This window comes from Castor canadensis, chromosome 11 (assembly GCF_047511655.1).
Source record: "Castor canadensis chromosome 11, mCasCan1.hap1v2, whole genome shotgun sequence".
NCBI lineage: Eukaryota > Metazoa > Chordata > Mammalia > Rodentia > Castoridae > Castor > Castor canadensis.
Window position 1 is genome coordinate 85,700,310 of NC_133396.1, and position 17,588 is coordinate 85,717,897.

The 17,588-nt window shown below is 38.1% G+C and overlaps 1 pseudogene; it reads right to left on the reverse strand.

Moving 5' to 3' along the window:
* Positions 1–702: 702 nt before the first annotated feature.
* LOC109679215 (heat shock protein HSP 90-beta pseudogene) lies at positions 703–2,820 on the reverse strand (annotated as a pseudogene).
* Between the last annotated feature and the right edge of the window lie 14,768 nt (positions 2,821–17,588).

Here is a 17,588-nt window from a genome sequence, read left to right on the forward strand (position 1 = left end):
TATGTTTTTAAAGTAATACATGCTCAGAACAGCAGGATATTTTTCTGGTGATACTTTGCCTCATTGCCAGTAATTACTGAACAGATGTAAGTGTATCCAAATAAATGTATGCAATATTAAACGTACAATGCTGAGTACAGAATATATTAATGATTTCACATTTCATAGAACTCGACTAATCATGGTCAAATGTCTGTTAACACATCTTAAAATTTAGTGAGCTCTTTGTTCCCATCCTAAGAATTTCATTTTTGTTGTTTATTCTCCCTCATAAAGCTTTAAAATGAAAGTGACAGACTTTCACTTGATAGAACTCTCTCTGAAACCTTTCTTCTTTGCTTTCTCCCAAGAGTAGAAAAGGCTGGCATTTTCCTTTCTCCAACTATAAGTTTGGGCAGTTTTTATTGTTTTTTCCTATTGTCCTCTGTATTTGGTTCTTTCTGCCTTCTAAAATCTTACTTCCTTTTTTGTATAAAACTGTATCTTTTTATTTTACATACTTTACTTTCCGAACAAAACAGTACACAACATTCAACACTGTTGTCACATGAAGGGCTTGAGGCCTTTGTTTCCTGCCTTGGACACAAGGACAGGAGAAACACTAGATACCAGCAGAGGGAGCCAGGTGGGGCATGGACAACCATGTTACTGAATCATGATGGGGTCACTATATAAAGGGCATAGGTTTCCCAGTGGGAACCCCTAATATACCTCTTCGATCAGAGAAGCTTCCTCATTACCCTCAAGTGTGTGGGGGGAGATCACATCAGGAATAGCAGCACTGATTTCTTCTGCTGTCACTTCATCTTCATCAATGCTAACATTCTTGATCATGCAGTAGCTGTTGTTGGAGTGGGTCTGGGGATCTTTAGGGGAAAATCTAAAAGACAGAAGCATGGTTTCTAGCAGCAGCAACACCAGGCCCTTGACAACCTTGTCAGTTTAATCTGTCTCCACCTTCTGCTTTAGTGTGTCCACATAGGGTGCTCTGTGTTGATCTCCAAGTGTTTTTCTCCATCTGTATCTTATTGTAGAGTTGTCTCAAAGTACCTGGGCCTTCATGATCCACTCCATGTTGACTATCCTGTCATACATGGCAATCACAATGCAACGGGGGAAGACACAAGCTTATTGGGTATTGTTACCGTCTCAACCTTCATATCTAAGATTTCTTTCAGGAGCTTGCAGAGGTTCTCTAGTTTGGCCCTGCTCTCCTCTACCTTCTTTTCCTCTTCATCCTTGTGCACTTCCATGCTCTCCTTGGTCATGGAGAACAGGCTGCTCCCACTGAACTCCCTGAGCTGCTGCACACACTATTTGTCACTAGGCTCTATCATGTATACCACTTCAGCCTGGCTTCCATACATGCTCCACCAGGTTTAAGTTGGCCACCTGCTCTTTGCTCTTATGAGTAACCTAGATAGATTTCTGAGTCTTCTTGTGAGAGACATTGTGACAGAAAAGTCATCTCATCTCTACACTGAGAGGTGTGGCAGCACAGTAGCTCAAAAAGGTAATGCCAATTAGTGGAATCATCGTGGATTCCAAGCTTTAGCTTCTTAGAGAATGCCTCACAGAATTTCTCCTAGCTCTCTTTGTCTTCTGCCAACTCAGAAAAGAGCTCAAGGTACTTCTTCACAATGTTTTTGCAGATAACTTTCAAGAATTTGCTCTGCTGGAGCATTTTTCTGATCACACCATAAAGCTGAGATATTCAACTATCAAGTCATCACTTCTATCCATGATTAACACATGACAGAGATAGAGTTTGATGATTTGCTCTTCTTGTTCTCAAAAAAGTCAGAGGGAGCCCAGTGAGGGATTAAAAGCAACACCCTGAATTCCAACTGAACTTCAACATTGAAGTGTTTCACAGGCATTGGTGAGGCTATTGTAGAATTCTCCATACTCCTCCTCAGTGATGTCATTAGGGTTTCTGGTCCAAATAGGTTTGGCCTTATTCAGTTCTTCCTGATCAATATGCTTCTTCTTCATCTTCTTGGCTTTCTTTTTCTTATCTTTGTCACTGTCATCTTCCACATCTGAGCCCACATTTTCAATCTTAGTGTCCCTATAATTCTTTTCTTCCTTTAATTTCTCACATTTCTCTTCCTCTGTCTTGTCATCACAGATCTTCTTTCATTCCTTTTCCAAATAGAGGATGATGGGATAGCCTATGAACTGTGAGTGCTTCTTCATGACTTCCTTGACCCATCTCTCCTTTAAGTAGTCTGTCTGATTTCTTTGAGGATCAGAGAGTGGAGGATCACTTTGGTACCCCAGTCAAATGGTCTCCCTGTGGTATGTATGTACAGCGATGTATCTCCTAGATACATCAGAAGACTCTTAGGCATACTGTCCATCATCATTGTGCTTTGTGATCACAACCACTTTCTCTGCCACAAGATAGGCAGAATAAAATCTGACACCAAATTGCAAAATCATGGAGATGTTTGCACATGGAGTCTGAAGAGCTCTATCAGTGGTTTAGTAGTAGACTTGGTGATGGCTCCCAAATTATTTATGAGGTTAGCCTTGGTCATGCCAATGCCTGTTCCTCCTAAAATCAGAATATGTTCCTAAGGGTTTGAGATGATGTCAATTTACCCCAGATCTTTACCAGAGTCCAACTTGGAAAGGTCTGTCAGGCTTTCATAGTTAGTCTTGTCCAAAGCATCACAGGCACTAGAGATCAACTCCCCAAGGAAAATTTCCTTGTTAGAATAGAAAAAAATAAGGATAAGACACAAGTTAGGCAATTTCTGCCTGAAAGGCAAAAGTCTCCACTTCCTCCTCTCCATATTGTACTTCCTTGGACATTCTGAAGGAAAGACCTTCAAGTACTACACAACAGGGTGGGCCTGGATGGTGTCCAACTTTCACATAGCACCTAGGCTGAGCAAGAAACACTCAAGAGAGCTCCCAAAACCTTGCTACTAAACCTTTTTTCTTGAAACAAGTTCTCACTGTATAGCCCAATCTGTCCTCAAACCAATAAATGTTAGAAGAACAGCCAATCCAGACATGATTTCCTGATTTAGAATTTATTGTAGGTTCTTACTTGCAGTCATTAGTCAAGTGCCAGAAGATGGCTACTGAGTACTGATACAGATAAAGGCCTAATTCCTCCTGAAAACTTAGCCCCCAGATATGCACCCTGACAGTGATTTTCTAACTGAGAGGGAAAAAGTAAATATAAATCATTGGTGTGTCTAACAATTTTTTATTAGGAGGATTTATAGAATCATAGGACTAAATGAATGAGAAACTAAACCCATAGAGTCCTCTGCCTTTGGGTAGGTCAACAGTTGACTTCCTGACTGCACTATCTCCTATCTGTTGTTATAGTGTTTCAGAATAAGATTATAGTCTTCATTTTGAACAAATAATTCTAATACTTCATAATCTTCAATGTCAGGGCTTTTTAAAGCCTTCTCTGAGAATTAGAGTTGGAAACAGCCTCTCATCTATACATGTTCACAGCCTCTGGCATTGGTGGGTGAGATAATTTTCTGCGATTGAAGATATCCTTTTTTGACTCAAATAAGTTTGTGTTTTTATTATTTTAGTGATTCATTTTCTATACTTTCTCCAAGTGCAAGGGATCAGATCTGGAAAAGTTATCCCTGCTTTTTTTGCCATGGGCAGAATGGGCCAAGTGCCAAGAGGACCCTTAAGATTTCTTAAGAATAGGTGTGTGAATGTAGAAAAAGCAGATGACTTCCTTTGTATCTGATAGATTCCCATTGACTGAATATCTGTGAGAAGAATGGATGGTGTTAACTTTGAGATCCTATTTGTGTCAGTAGGAGATCAAATATAAATTTGAACAGCTTCCACAGAGGTAAAGGCAAAAGGCTCTGTGGATCCCATTTCCTGCAGTCACTGTTTCCCTCATATCTTGATATCAGCAGAGCTTGTGCTATTGTCACATCCTTTGTGACAATACCGGTCTCTTAAATTTCCTCAGGCCAATAAGATGTCCCAGTAGGGCCACATGACCTGTGTGGCTACAGGTGTCATGGTTCATGGCATGTCTTCTCCTTTGACATTTTATCCCCTCACCTTCTTCAGTTTATCTCAGGGAAAGCAATTCCTGATTGATGTATGATGAGTGATTATACATAGTTTAATGGATAACTCAGATTTCAGCTCTTTTTTGTAATGAAAAATATGTGCTACTAACATTAGAGATACTTGTTCCTTTAGTCTAGATGTCTTCCCACTCTAAGGTAAGAGAGTACAGAACTAGTAATCTAAAGTTGTGCAAAGAGCTGAGAAGAAAAAGGATTTTAAAAGTTTTACAAGAAATGTCACATACTCTGTAAAAGACCAAAAAGAGAAAATGGACCAGACTTTTTAAATTGAGTGTTTTCCCACTGAGCTGTTATTATGTACCACACAAGTAAGACATGTTACTTGTCTTCAAGAGCTTAGCTTTGTGAGGGAAAGCATTTTTAATACGTGATATATGGTGCTAATGAATGTTATAGGTAGATATCTGAAATCAGGTGATGACTGAGTGGAGTCTTTTTTGGGTACAGAACTGGGGTTTGAACTCAGGACCTCATGCTTGCTAGGTAGGCAGGCACTTTTACTGCTTGAGCCACTCCGCCAGCCCTTTTTTGTGCACAGTATTTTCAGGATAGGCTCTCATGAACTATTTGCTTGGGGTTGGCTTTGAAACACTAGCCTCCTGATCACTGCTTCCTGAGTAGCTAGGATTACAGGTGTGAGACACCAGAGCCTGGGTTTGAGTGGAGTCTTGATAGATGAGTTGGATCCACTTAGATAAGACAGAAGAGGAAGGAGATCTTCAGGGAAGATAGTGAGATAAGAATAACTTTCCCAAGGAAGCCCAAGTTTTGTGGTATGGTAGAACTTAGTGTGCAAAGGGAGGGGTGGTAAGATGTGAGACAGGATGGTCACAACAAAGGACAATTTGGGTATGAGCCTGAAGGCAACAAGGAATGATTGTAGGACAAAAGCATCATTGTATTTGTGATTATAATGGTTATTTGGGTGATGGTGGGAGAAGTTTGAAGAAAATGAATTAATGAAAACAAAGCTTTAGGATGGGAGACTATTCAGTGGATTATTTAGGTAACTGATGCAGTAGTAGATTGTGGCATGAACCAGGTAGCAGTACAGGAGATAGAGAGGAATGAATTTGAACCTCATGATGGGAAGAATTGATAGTTTCACTGACTGGCTGTTGTGGTTGAGGCACAAGGAACTCCAGGTTATGATCATTGAGGAAAAGATACTGAGGTCAGTTTTAGATTGATGAATTGTGAGGTGTCTATGGTATATTCAAGTGGCAATGTCCAGCATTGGTCTAGAAGGTTGATTTGAAAGTAATCAACACATGTATGTAAACACACACACACACACACACACACACACACACACACATTCACTCACATACCTAGAGAAAGCACACACACTGCTCTTGTTCCATGCTAGAGCACAGACCTCAGGTTGCAATTGTTTGACATTTACAATGTCTTTCTCTTTTGGACAGTGGTGGGCAAACACTCTGGACGTTCTTATTCTGTTTTCTAGACTTCATAAATGCATACCTTCCATTATCACCATCTCATCACACCTCATAATTCATTTTACTTGTCAGGAAAATGTAGACAAATGTCTTTTTGTGATGATATAAATACATGTTTTAATTTGGGTATTAGCTATGCTCACACACCAAAAGAAAATGATACTAAAGAAAAGCCCTTTTACTGCATGTTGATGCCTCTGAGGTGGCTTCACCAAGTGACAGTTCCATGCCTTGTTATGAGATGTGGAGGCAGCTTGTTTTACTCTTAATTTAGTTCCTTGTTGACCCAAAGTGTAGTCTGAAATCTTTGTCACTATGTTGGCTTCCACAGAACAGTCTATACATCTATTTGTGCATGACTGCTTGTGAGTTGTTGGGAATAGTTTATAGAATGGTCATGGGAAGGAGGATGAGCTTTCAAAATTTGATTTTCTAAGGTCTGACAAAAGAGTAAATGTTTTTAGATTTTCAAGAAACATAATTCAGAGCAGCAAACAACTGTGTCTTGGTGTTCTGAGGGATTCAGGTATTCTACAAGGGATGCTCTCAAGCAGCATCTGTGCCTGTCTTTTCACCACATCTCTGATTCCCTTTGAGACCCTGGGAAATAAGATGACTCTGAGCACCAGTTGCTCACAAATCTCTTCTGAAAAAAATTAATGCCAGCAGCTCTCCCAATTTGCAGATGATGAGTCGATGAATCAAACAACATTCCAAGTAGAAGCATTTGCATTCTGGGGATTAGCTTCTACACTTTTTAAAAAATAGGTTTCTATGGAGAAGCCACACGTGCTTCCCAAATATATTAGGATGCATAGGATATGATTCCATGCCAATTTTTATGCTATTTTATTTGTGCTCGATTTGAGACCCTCTGCGATATAGATGCTTACCTATGAGAGATGAGCCTAGCTCAGATTATCTAGATATTTATACCATTTCTCTGCTTTCTTTCACTAGTTAAGATTAGACACAGCTCTGCCTGCAAGGTGGGGATATAGGAGCAGGTTGGGATTGCTGATGTAAGCTGGACTTTTGTAACTCACTTCTGGCTAGTTTGACTTTGGGGACATGGTTCCTGTACTAATAACAAATACTGCCAATCAGAGTATCATATTGAAGTATACAGTACATTGTGTCCAGAATATTCTTTATTTAGATGGCAAAAAGGTCAAGGGGAAAAAGAAGTAAGACCTGAGCCCAGTGGGCTGATTGAACTTCCAGTAGCTGACTGGAAGTAGGCAGAGGAGGGCAAAAAGCAATCTCATAGAAATGTGGTAGTCAGAAGTTCTGGGGACAAACATATGAATTCAAAAGGAAAGACTTAGGAATTCATTTCAAAGTTTAGAGGGCTGCTGGAATCAGAAAGTAAAGAATTATAAAATGACTCAAAGTTGTAAGTGTCTGATTTTGTTTGTATGCCCAAGCAGTCAACTGCAAAGGTTAAGAAATGGCTGACTCTTTGCAACCAAAGTGCAAGCTGATAAATTTAAAACAACAGCCTAGCATTACAGTAGCATATGTACAAGTGAAAATGGCAGGAAGCTTTTCAGGCATTGGCATTGCCAGAGGCATTGTTGGTATGTATCTGCATACATTATTTTGTAAGTTGGAGTCGCAGCAGGTAACTTCAGTGATCTGAAAGCTAACAGCAGTCCCAATAAATAACTTTTTCTTGACATTATTCCCAGGCACATAAGGCCTGAGAAACTGTTTTTTACTTTGTGTTATACTCATCACCATGGAAGAGTATGTGCTAGAAAAACTGGTCATCTACATGCAGAAGACTGAAACTAGACCCTTATCTCTCACCCTGTATGAAAATCAACTTAAAATTGATCCAAGATCTTAATGTAAGATCTGAAACACTGAAACTACTACAGAAAAAATGAGGAAACTATGAAAGACATAGGTATAGGTAATTATTTTCTGAATAGGACTCCAATTGTCTAGGAAATGAGGTTAAGAATTGACAAGTGAGACTGCATCAACTTTAAAAGTTTCTGCATATCAAAAAAGATAGTTATAACAATCAAAAGACAACTCTCAGAATGGAAGAAAATATTCTCTAGCTATTGAACAGATGAGGGATTAATATCTAGAATACACAAATAGCTCAAAAACTAAACAGTAGAAGAACGAATCATCCAATTAATAAAAGAGGAAATGAATTAAATAGACAGTTCTCAGAAGGAAAAGTACAAATGGCTAATGTTCAACATCCTTATCCATAAAAAAAATACAAGTCAAAACTGCACTAAGATTCTATCCCATCCCAGTCAGATTGGCCATCATGAAAACAAATAACAAGTTCTGGCAAGGATGTGTGAAAAAAAAACCCTCACACACTGTTGGTGGGAATGTAAACTAGTGCAACCACTATGGAAATCAGGATGAAGGTCCATAAGAAAACTAAAAATAAACCTACCTTATGACCCTGCCGTAACACTGTCTGGCATATATCCAAAGAAGTATAAGTCAATGTACAAGTGAGACACCTATAACCATGTTTACTGCAGCTCTCTCCACAATAACCAAACTGTGAATCAGCTGAGGTGCCCAACAACTGATGAATATATAAAGAAAATATTATATATATATATATGTGTGTATATATATATATATATATGTGTGTGTGTGTATATATATATACACACCATGGAATATTAGTCACAAAGAAAAATAAAAGTATGTCATTTGCCAGAAAATGAATGGAACTGGAGATCATTATGCTGACTAAGATAAGTCAAGCTCAAAAGTCCAAATATCTCATGTTCTCATTCATTTATAGGACTTGGACCTAAAATGATGATGTTAATAATAATAATAATGGGACATAAATGAATATGGTGGACTATCTGGGGGGAACAAAATTCATAGTACACTGTGTACATGTATCAAATTATCACAGTGAATACCCCTCACATTATTAATCTATTATAAATCAAAAAAAATTAAAACAACATTGAAAAAAAATATTTCAGTCTCTCTCTCTCTCTGTCTCCTTTTCTCTCTCTCTCTCTCACTCATATCCTCTCTCTCTATCATATACATACACACATGCATGCAGGTCAAAAGGCTCTTTTTGGTGGCTATATGACTCCTCTGAATGATCCAGAATTTTGATTTAGATTATCACAGCACATAATGGGAGCAGAATGAACCTGTAAGCACTCTTAGGGATGGTGAAAACAGTTGACCAGAGGTCAGCTTAGGTGAGAAGAGCAGTCACATAGACCAAGACAGTTTGGATACAACACCATCTTGGGAACTAAAGTCAGAAATGGTAGAAAAATTATTATGACCTTTTTCCTCTGCACTGTATCCAGTTAGGTTTGATCACAGCTCTCTAGGAAAGATATTTCTCCCTGTCCTGAGTTAGGTTTCCTAAAACCAGAGCCTGAGTTAGGGCTTTGAATGCATATGATTTATGCAGGGGATGCTCTCAGGAGAAATGAAGTGAAGGTAGTAGGATAGGGCAGGAGAAAGAACTAAGTGTTGTTGTCCTCCCCTTGACTCCACAGGAGCTCAGCACATCAGTTGCCCACAGACTAGGGATGTGCATGGCTTAGCTTCTGATTGGCTGAGGACAATTTTCCAGAGAGGATTACTATCTAGCACTCACAGGTAGTCTCAGTTGGGAAAGAAGATCTGGGAGATTACTACAGACTCTGCTCCTTATTTTATAAATGGGGTAACTGAGACTCAAAGGTAAGCCAATCAGTGACACAGTTTGGACTTAAACATGGCTAGTGAGCAGAGATCATAGCATGGAAGTTGGTTAGTATTTGCTCTACACTAGTCTTTGCGTGATTCTCTGAATCCACAGGTAGTTTTGGTACCCAAATTTTAAACTAAACCCTGTGTGTATCATGGCTCTAGCTAAGCCCAGCACTGAGAAGTGAAGATGATTTCATATTGTTGGAATATGATCCTCCACACATCTCTTATGTTCCCATATGTCTTCTAAGAAAAGGCACTGACTACCAATATTCCTGACAAACTTTTCATGATATTTATTCAGCCAACAGCCTTGGAAGGTAGAGACAACCTCTCTTTTCATAGCAGGACAGACACACTTATTATTAAGGTTCTGGGGTTATTAAGCTCAGTTTTTTTTCTCCCATAATGCAACACACTGAAGGCTAGGTGTCATTCAGCCATTTAAGCATAGCCTTTTGTAAAGTGGACTCAGGGGACCCTGGCTACGGCTAATGGTGTGAGCAATAAAATGTCCATTGTTTCTGACTTAGGAATCCAATGTATTTTGCCAGGACTCATGAAAGTGTGGCAGGGTAACCTGTTAGCATGTAAGTAGTATAAAATCTTGGACTCATCCCAGATTTTGACCATATCTGAACACTTAACCACTGGTTTTAGGAAAAGAAATTTAACTTTGTGATTTGTATTTCTAAGAATGATTTAGAGGTATTTTTCTCCAAATTAAGTATTTATTTCTGTGCCACACATCTGGGATGTGCTTTTAAAATAATTGTTTGCTTTCACAGGGATGAAGAGTCTCTTCATTAGGTTAATCACTTAGATTAAGGTAAGTACGTAGGTTGCACAGTGGTCTCAGTGCTTTACCTCTTTGGTCAATGAGATATTAGATGTAACTTAAACAGAGCCTTGAAAATGCTTGTACAATTGAGTTACACTTGTACCTTTGCCATCACCATGGTAAGAGAAAGCAGGGCTACCTTGATGGCCCTGGGATGAGACTGAGAGGCATATGAATACTCACTTCCCCCCAGCCAAACTCAACTTAAGTCAGTGACACTCACTTGGTCACAGATATGTGGGGGTCCTAAGTTAAGACTTGCCAAACAATGCTGTTAAGCCCAGTCTAAATCAGTCAAATCAAAAATTTGCCTGCTAAGTAAGTACTTACAATTGTTTTAAGCTATTGATTTTGGACTTGGTTTGTTACACAAGAAAAGCTAACTAACCATCATGGCTTCCCAATTGAGCACAATGGATTGCCTTCTAATTTTCATTGTCATGGGCTCAGAAGAAAGTACTCATAGTCAGCTTCTGTAGTCCTAAACTTCACAACTTTCAGAGGTCCATTAACTCCAAACTTACATGGTCAAATTGCCTGTGTGCCTGCCTTCCTTCTTCCATTCCTCTCTCCTCCCTTTTCTTCTCTTACATGTTGGTGAATTTGTTAAAGACACAGAGATTCTTAACAAAATACTGGCAGACAGAATTCAACAACACATCAAAAAAATAATAATACACCATGACCAAGTCAGTTTCATTCCAGGGATGTAAAGATGTCTCAACATACATAAATCCATAAATGTAATACAGCATATAAACAGAAAAAGGACAAAAAACACATGATCCTCTCAATAGATGCAGAAAAAGCCTTTGACAAAATTCAACACCCTTTTGTGATAAAAGCTCTGAAGAAACTTGGAATAGAGGAATGTTCTTCAACATAATAAAGGCTATATATGACAAGCCTGGAGGCAACATCATATAAATGGAGAACAACTGAAACCGTTCCTGTTAAAGTCAGGAATGAGATAGGGATGTCCACTTTCTCCACTCTTATTCAATATGGTTTTGGAAGTCCTAGCCAGAGCAATAAGACAAGAGCAAGAAATAAAAGGAATTCACATTGGGAAGGAAGAATTCAAGCTATCCCTATTTTCAGATGACATCATCCTAAAAACTCTACCAAAAAACTATTAGAAATCATAAACTCTTTCAGCAAAGTAGCAGGATACAAAATTAATATATAGAAATCAGTAGCCTTCCTATATACCAACAACAAACAGACTGAGAAAGAAATCAGGGAAACAATCTCATTTACAATAGCTTCAAAAACAATAAATAATTTGGAATAAATTTAACAAAAGAAACCAAAGACCTTTTTAATGAACCCCTGAACAGAGAAATTAAAGAAGTCATCAGAAGATGGAAAGACCTTCCGTGCTTGTAGATCAGTAGAATAAACATTGTGAAAATAGCCATACTACCAGAAAGATATATATGTTCAACACAATCCCTATCAAAATTCCAATGACATTCTGCACAGAAATAGAAAAATCAGTCTTGAAATACATATGGAAACACAAAAGACCTCAAATAGCCAAAGCAATTCTGAGCAAACAGTGCAATGCTGGAAGCATCAGAATACCTGACTTCAAACTATACTATAGAGCCATAACAACAAAACCAGACAGGAATACCAATGGATCAGAATAGAAGATCCAGATATAAACCCATGCATCTATAGCCAACTGACCTTCAACAAAGGAGCTCAAAACACATGATGGAGAAAAGACATACTCTTCAACAAATGCTGCTGGGAAAACTGGATATCCAAATGTAGAAGACTGAAACTAGATCCCTCTCTTTCACTCTGTACCAAAATCAACTCAAAGTAGACCACAAAGATCTTAATATAAGACCTGAAACTTTGAAACAGCTCCAGGAAGCAGTAGGAAATACACAGGAACAGACAAGTATAGGGAAAAATAAATAGAACTCAAAGGGTTCAGCATCTAAGACAAAGGATGAATAAATGAGATTGCATCAAACTAAGAAGCTTCTGCACAGCAAAGGAAACAATCACCAGACTTACGAGACAGCCCACAGAATGGAATAAAATCTTTGCCAGTTACTAATCTGATAAGAAACTAATACCCAGAATCCACAGGGAACTCAAAAAACCTCAACCCCCAAAGAATCAGCACCCCAATGAAGAAATGGGCACATGAATTTAACAGGAAAGTCTCAAAGGAATAGGTACAAATGGCTATTAAATACATAAAGAAGTGTTCTACTTCCCTGGTCATAAAAGAGATGCAAATCAAAATAACATTTAGATTTCATCTCACCCCAGTTAGAGTGGCCATAGCAAGGCCAGTGATAACAACAAATGCTGACGAGGATGTGGCACTACAGGAACCCTTATACACTGTTGGTGGGAATGAAAATTAGGACAACCACTATGGAAAGCAATATCTTGATTCCTCAAAAAGTTAAAGATAGAACTTCCATATGATCCAGTGATACCACTCCTAGGCATCTACCCAAAGGAACGTAAAACTGGATAGAATAGAGACACCTCTACACCGATGTTTATTACAGCACTATTCACAATAGCCAAGCTGTGGAAACAATCCAGGTGCTCTACAACTGATGAGTGGATCAAGAAAATGTGGTATATATATACTCAATGGAGTTTTACTCATCCATAAGGAATAATGACTTATGGTTTGAAGGTAAATGGATGCAGCTAGAGGACATCGTGTTAAATAAAGTAAGCCAGGCTCAGAAACACAAAGGCTGCATCTTTTCTCTCATATGTGGAAGATAGACCCAAAAGATAAATATATACATAAAAATAAGCATGATCATAAACTCACATATAAAACATGTTTGTAATAGTGTAACTACTCTTTTGAAAGAGAGAAAGGAAAAGAGAATGATAGAGCATCAGTAATATTGCATAACATAAGATGTGAAGGCAGATGATATAAGGATATGTATAAAAAGCTATTGAAGAATGGGGGTGGGAGGTAAGGGGTAAGGGAAAGTAATGGAAGGGGTTGAATGGACCAAGTAAAGTATATCCACAATGGGAATACCTTGAGACACTCCTTTGAACATCAAAGGAGGAGGGTGAATGAAGGAGATTAAAGTGATAGTATGTGGTTGGTGGACTTCATACACCTATATGAAACAGAACAAAGAAACCTCTTGCAATTGCTTTAAATGAGGTGGGGAGGGGCTGAGGGGAAGAGACGGGGGCAGTGTAACTAATGTACAATATAAGTCTAATCAGAATTATCACTATGAATCCCCCACATAAGGAATATATCCTAATAAAAATTTATTTTAAAAAGTGATTAATAAGTTTCTACTTTTAGTGGCTAGGTGCTGGGGATACAGAGATAAAATCTCACAAACTAATGAGGACATACATACAGGCAAATATTGAGGTAGCTATAAGTGCTAATGAAAGTGTGGGCCATTTGAATAGAACACAAAGATACATCAACTGTCTGGGAGGAATGGGCATGGGGAGCTCCACTGAAGAGGCTCAGGAGTATTGAGTAGGCATTGCTGCATTTACTCCCCAGCTCTCTTGCTGGCACATTCAACATGGGCTTTCTCATTCAGGAAACATGTTTTGACTGTCTGTTCTATACTCTGTACTTTGTTAGGTATGAGGGATGAAAATACTAATTAGATTCAGTACTTTCAAGAGGGATTTCATCCCTTGAACTTAGTAGATTGACAATTTCTCCCTGTTTATAATACAGCTATCTCTGAGAAGAGTTCCACTATAAACTAGGATCAAAATTTTAATTTTATTATAATTGAATTTCTTTATTTTCTTTCTTCCTTTCTTCTTTACCTCCTCCCTCCCTCCTTCCCTTCTTTCCCTCTCCCTTTCTATCTTTCTGAAAGGCTGTAATCCAGCTCTTGTTCCATTCCCTCAAACTGTGTCTTTAGCAATAAGGTACATCCACAGGTACCTTCTGCTCACCTTTAGGATCAGGTCCAGCCAAAGGCAGTGCATTTCTCTTAGTGGTCCCCTTAGAGGAGATGCCCATAATTTAGTTCTCTTCTGCTTTTCTGGTTCAATAAGAGCCTCACTTTAGAGCTTATGTGAATGAGATTCTCATAGCTTAAGCATGTTTTCAGGCTACACCTCACTAGCTACCAAGTGTGATAATTGACTTAGCAAGGTGATAGCATTAGTGTTGGTGTCATTCACAGTTATTAGATATTCCTCAATACTAGTTTAGATGATTAATGTGGTCATGAAAAGACATAGCATAAAAATTGTAAGGGTGGGAGATATAAGTCTAGTGCGTGTAAATCAGATCCTCTCGTGGAAGAATTTGATTTTACATCAGAGGCACTTGGGAACAGAATTGATGCTGAGAAGAAAGTGAGTCATAATTGGCAAGAGAAACTTGGGAAGCTTTTCAAAAGTGCAGAGGGAGTAAGGGAAAAAATAGAAAGACTATGAATTTTTATGATAGGAGACAAAAACTTTGGTAGACAATTAGAAATGCTTTTGAAAAATGTCCCAAATAATTAGAATCACATTAACTCAGGAAAGATACTGAAACTACTTGATTTCAGAAAAGATCTCACATTGCAATGACCAGTCATTCTCTTTTATAGGCAAAATAAATAAAATAATACCTATACCTAGACATATTTTTAAATTAGAAAAAGGATGTGGTGAAGCCAGGATGTGTACTGCTGATAGGCACCACTTCCCTGTGTCTCCATGTACATGAAATAAAACTTCAGGTACATGGCTACAAAGAGAGGTGGGCAAATTAGTACACTAAAAAGAGTACCAGTATAAGGACAGATAGTAGCTAGAGATACCAATTGTTAGGTAAACCCCTAAAAGAACAAATCTACCACAGACGTAAGGGCATGTACCTGAACCTGCTCCATTGCACACCCCATCCCCAATTTTTTTTCTGTCTAGAACTGAATTGCTTCCTGAGACAGTCACTTGTTAGAACCAACTGTGAACAAAACAACAGCACAGAGGGCTAACAACAGATCCACAAGCCTTACTGGGGCCACCAGAAAGTTGCCGACTAGTGTCTGTGTACCATCACCTGGATCAAGAAGACCAGAATGAAACCCAACCAGGTGGTTGAACCAGTTTCAGTAGTGAGAGCCACTGCACAGGCCAGCTCAGTACAGAAGCAAATACATCCAACCCCTGAGAAAACTTTTAGCTAAGCAGGCTGACTAAAAGCCCTCACACCTGGCCCCAACAGAGGCAGGTGAAGCTGCTCATCCCAGGGTCGGAATCCAAAGGACGAATGACAAGTAAGTGTACTAGTTGGCTAGGCTTAACATCTGGGTCTTTATCCCAAGAAAATGCCAGCTAGACAGAGCCTTTTACTTACTGGCCAATGCAGCAGTGTATGTATATGCACATGTAACAGGAGCTACTTGCTCCTCACTCCTCAAATGAAACTATTAAACTGGAGGCCTACATGGAAAAAGCTTGATGTGGACAAGCCAGAGCAGCTATTAGATTCCCTAAACAGGAAAAAGTTTAGGTTCTGAAAGTAACAGAGTGCCTTCTAACCACTAGCTGTGCTTGGAGACCTCACAACCTACCCCAATTACTTCCCTACATGCCTGGAACTGTCCCACCTCATTCTAGAAGCTGCTCTAATCCAGAGCCTTCCCCTCTCCAGGTTATATCTGAGCAAGCTGGGGTCCCGAGGGAATGCATGAGTAACCACAACAAGAGAATTATAGGTAAAAAAAGCCAAGGATCAGAGACTGGAGGGGAGCATCCTGTGTACTGATAGAGTGCAGAAGATATTCATTCTTCAACAAGGAAGGCTTACTGACTTAAAAAAAATAAAGTTTTGATTTATCTTTTATATTGCCATTTTTTCTCCTAACTTTTTCATTTCTTGTTTTTCTTCACTTTTCCTATCTACTGAGGGTTCATTCTATCTCCTTCTTTTATTACTCTCAACATTTCTAGCATTTTGCAATCCCTGACAATAGCACCCTTCTCCATATCAATTGAACCATATCCCTACACAATAATATTTGTTTACCTACAGCCCTCACACTTTACTCCCTTTGTCCTCATTTTCCTTCCTTCTTATTTCTTCCCTCATCCTCCTTACTTTTGCTATCTAAGTTTTAACTTTTATGCAAACAAGTTGTATTTTTCTAAGCCCCAACCATACCATACAAAAACTCTAGTCAGCTTCATATGTAACATAATTGCCTGTATAGATATTGTTGCCAGTGGTATTCTACTTCATGTAAATATCTGGTTTGGAATTGAGTTGGTGAAATTATTATTGCTGAATTATATCCTCAGGCATTCAACTTAGACACTAACTAGTCCTTCTAGAACATAGAAAATAATTCAAGGTAAATACTTTAGGTGATTAAAATCCCTAACCAATTAATTAACTACAAATGAACAAATATCAAAATAGAGGCATATGAAAAGGCAAGGAAATAGGGTTCCTTGAAATATCAATGAGCACACAACAGAGGATCTGATTGATAGTGTGGAAGATGAAATCTTAATGTCTGAGCTAAAAGTAATGATGATAAGTATGAATAATGAGATGAAAGAAGATATACATAAGTGACTCAATGAAATTAAGGAAAATATGAATATATAGCTAAATGAATTCAATAGAAATATAAACAACTAAATGAACTCAAAGAGGATACAAACAAATAGCTGAATGAACTCAAAGGGATACAAATAAACAGCTAAATGAAATAAGAAGACAATGCAAGATATGAGAGGTGAATTAAAAAAATATAGAAAGGCTTAGAAAAGAAGCAAATCAAAGCTCTGAAATTGAAAAGATCCTTAAGTCAAATAAGAAATTCAGTTGAAAGTCTCTCCAGCAGACTTAAATAAGTGAAAGATAGAATGCTATGTATTATATTATATTTACTTTATAAAGTAAATATAACAGTAAATACAATGCAAATATAATAGTAAAGTAAATATAATAGAAAGATCAGATGAATATATAGAAAAAGAATTAAGAAATATGAATGGAATATGGAAGAACTATGTGGCTCCATTAAAAGTACAAACCTACAAATCATGGGCATTGAAGATGGAGAAGAGGTGCAAGCCAAAGGAATAGAACACATATTCAACAAAATAATAACATAAAACTTCTCAAAACTTGAGAGAAAGACTCCCTTCCAGGTACAGGAGGCCTGTAGAACTCTAAACATACACAACTAGAATAAAACCTCTCCACAGCATACTATAGTTAAAACATTATATACAGAGAATAAGAAAAGAATATTGAAACCTACAAGGTCAAAACCTAAGTCACCTTTAAAGGAAAATCCATCAGAATAGCAGCAGATAGCTCAATAGAAACCTTAAAAGCAAAGAGGGCATGGAACAAAGTATTTCAAGCACTGAAAGAAAATAACTGAAAATCTAAATTACTTTACTCAGCAAAGATATCATTCATAATTGAAGAAGACATAAAAGCCCTCTATGATAAGTAAA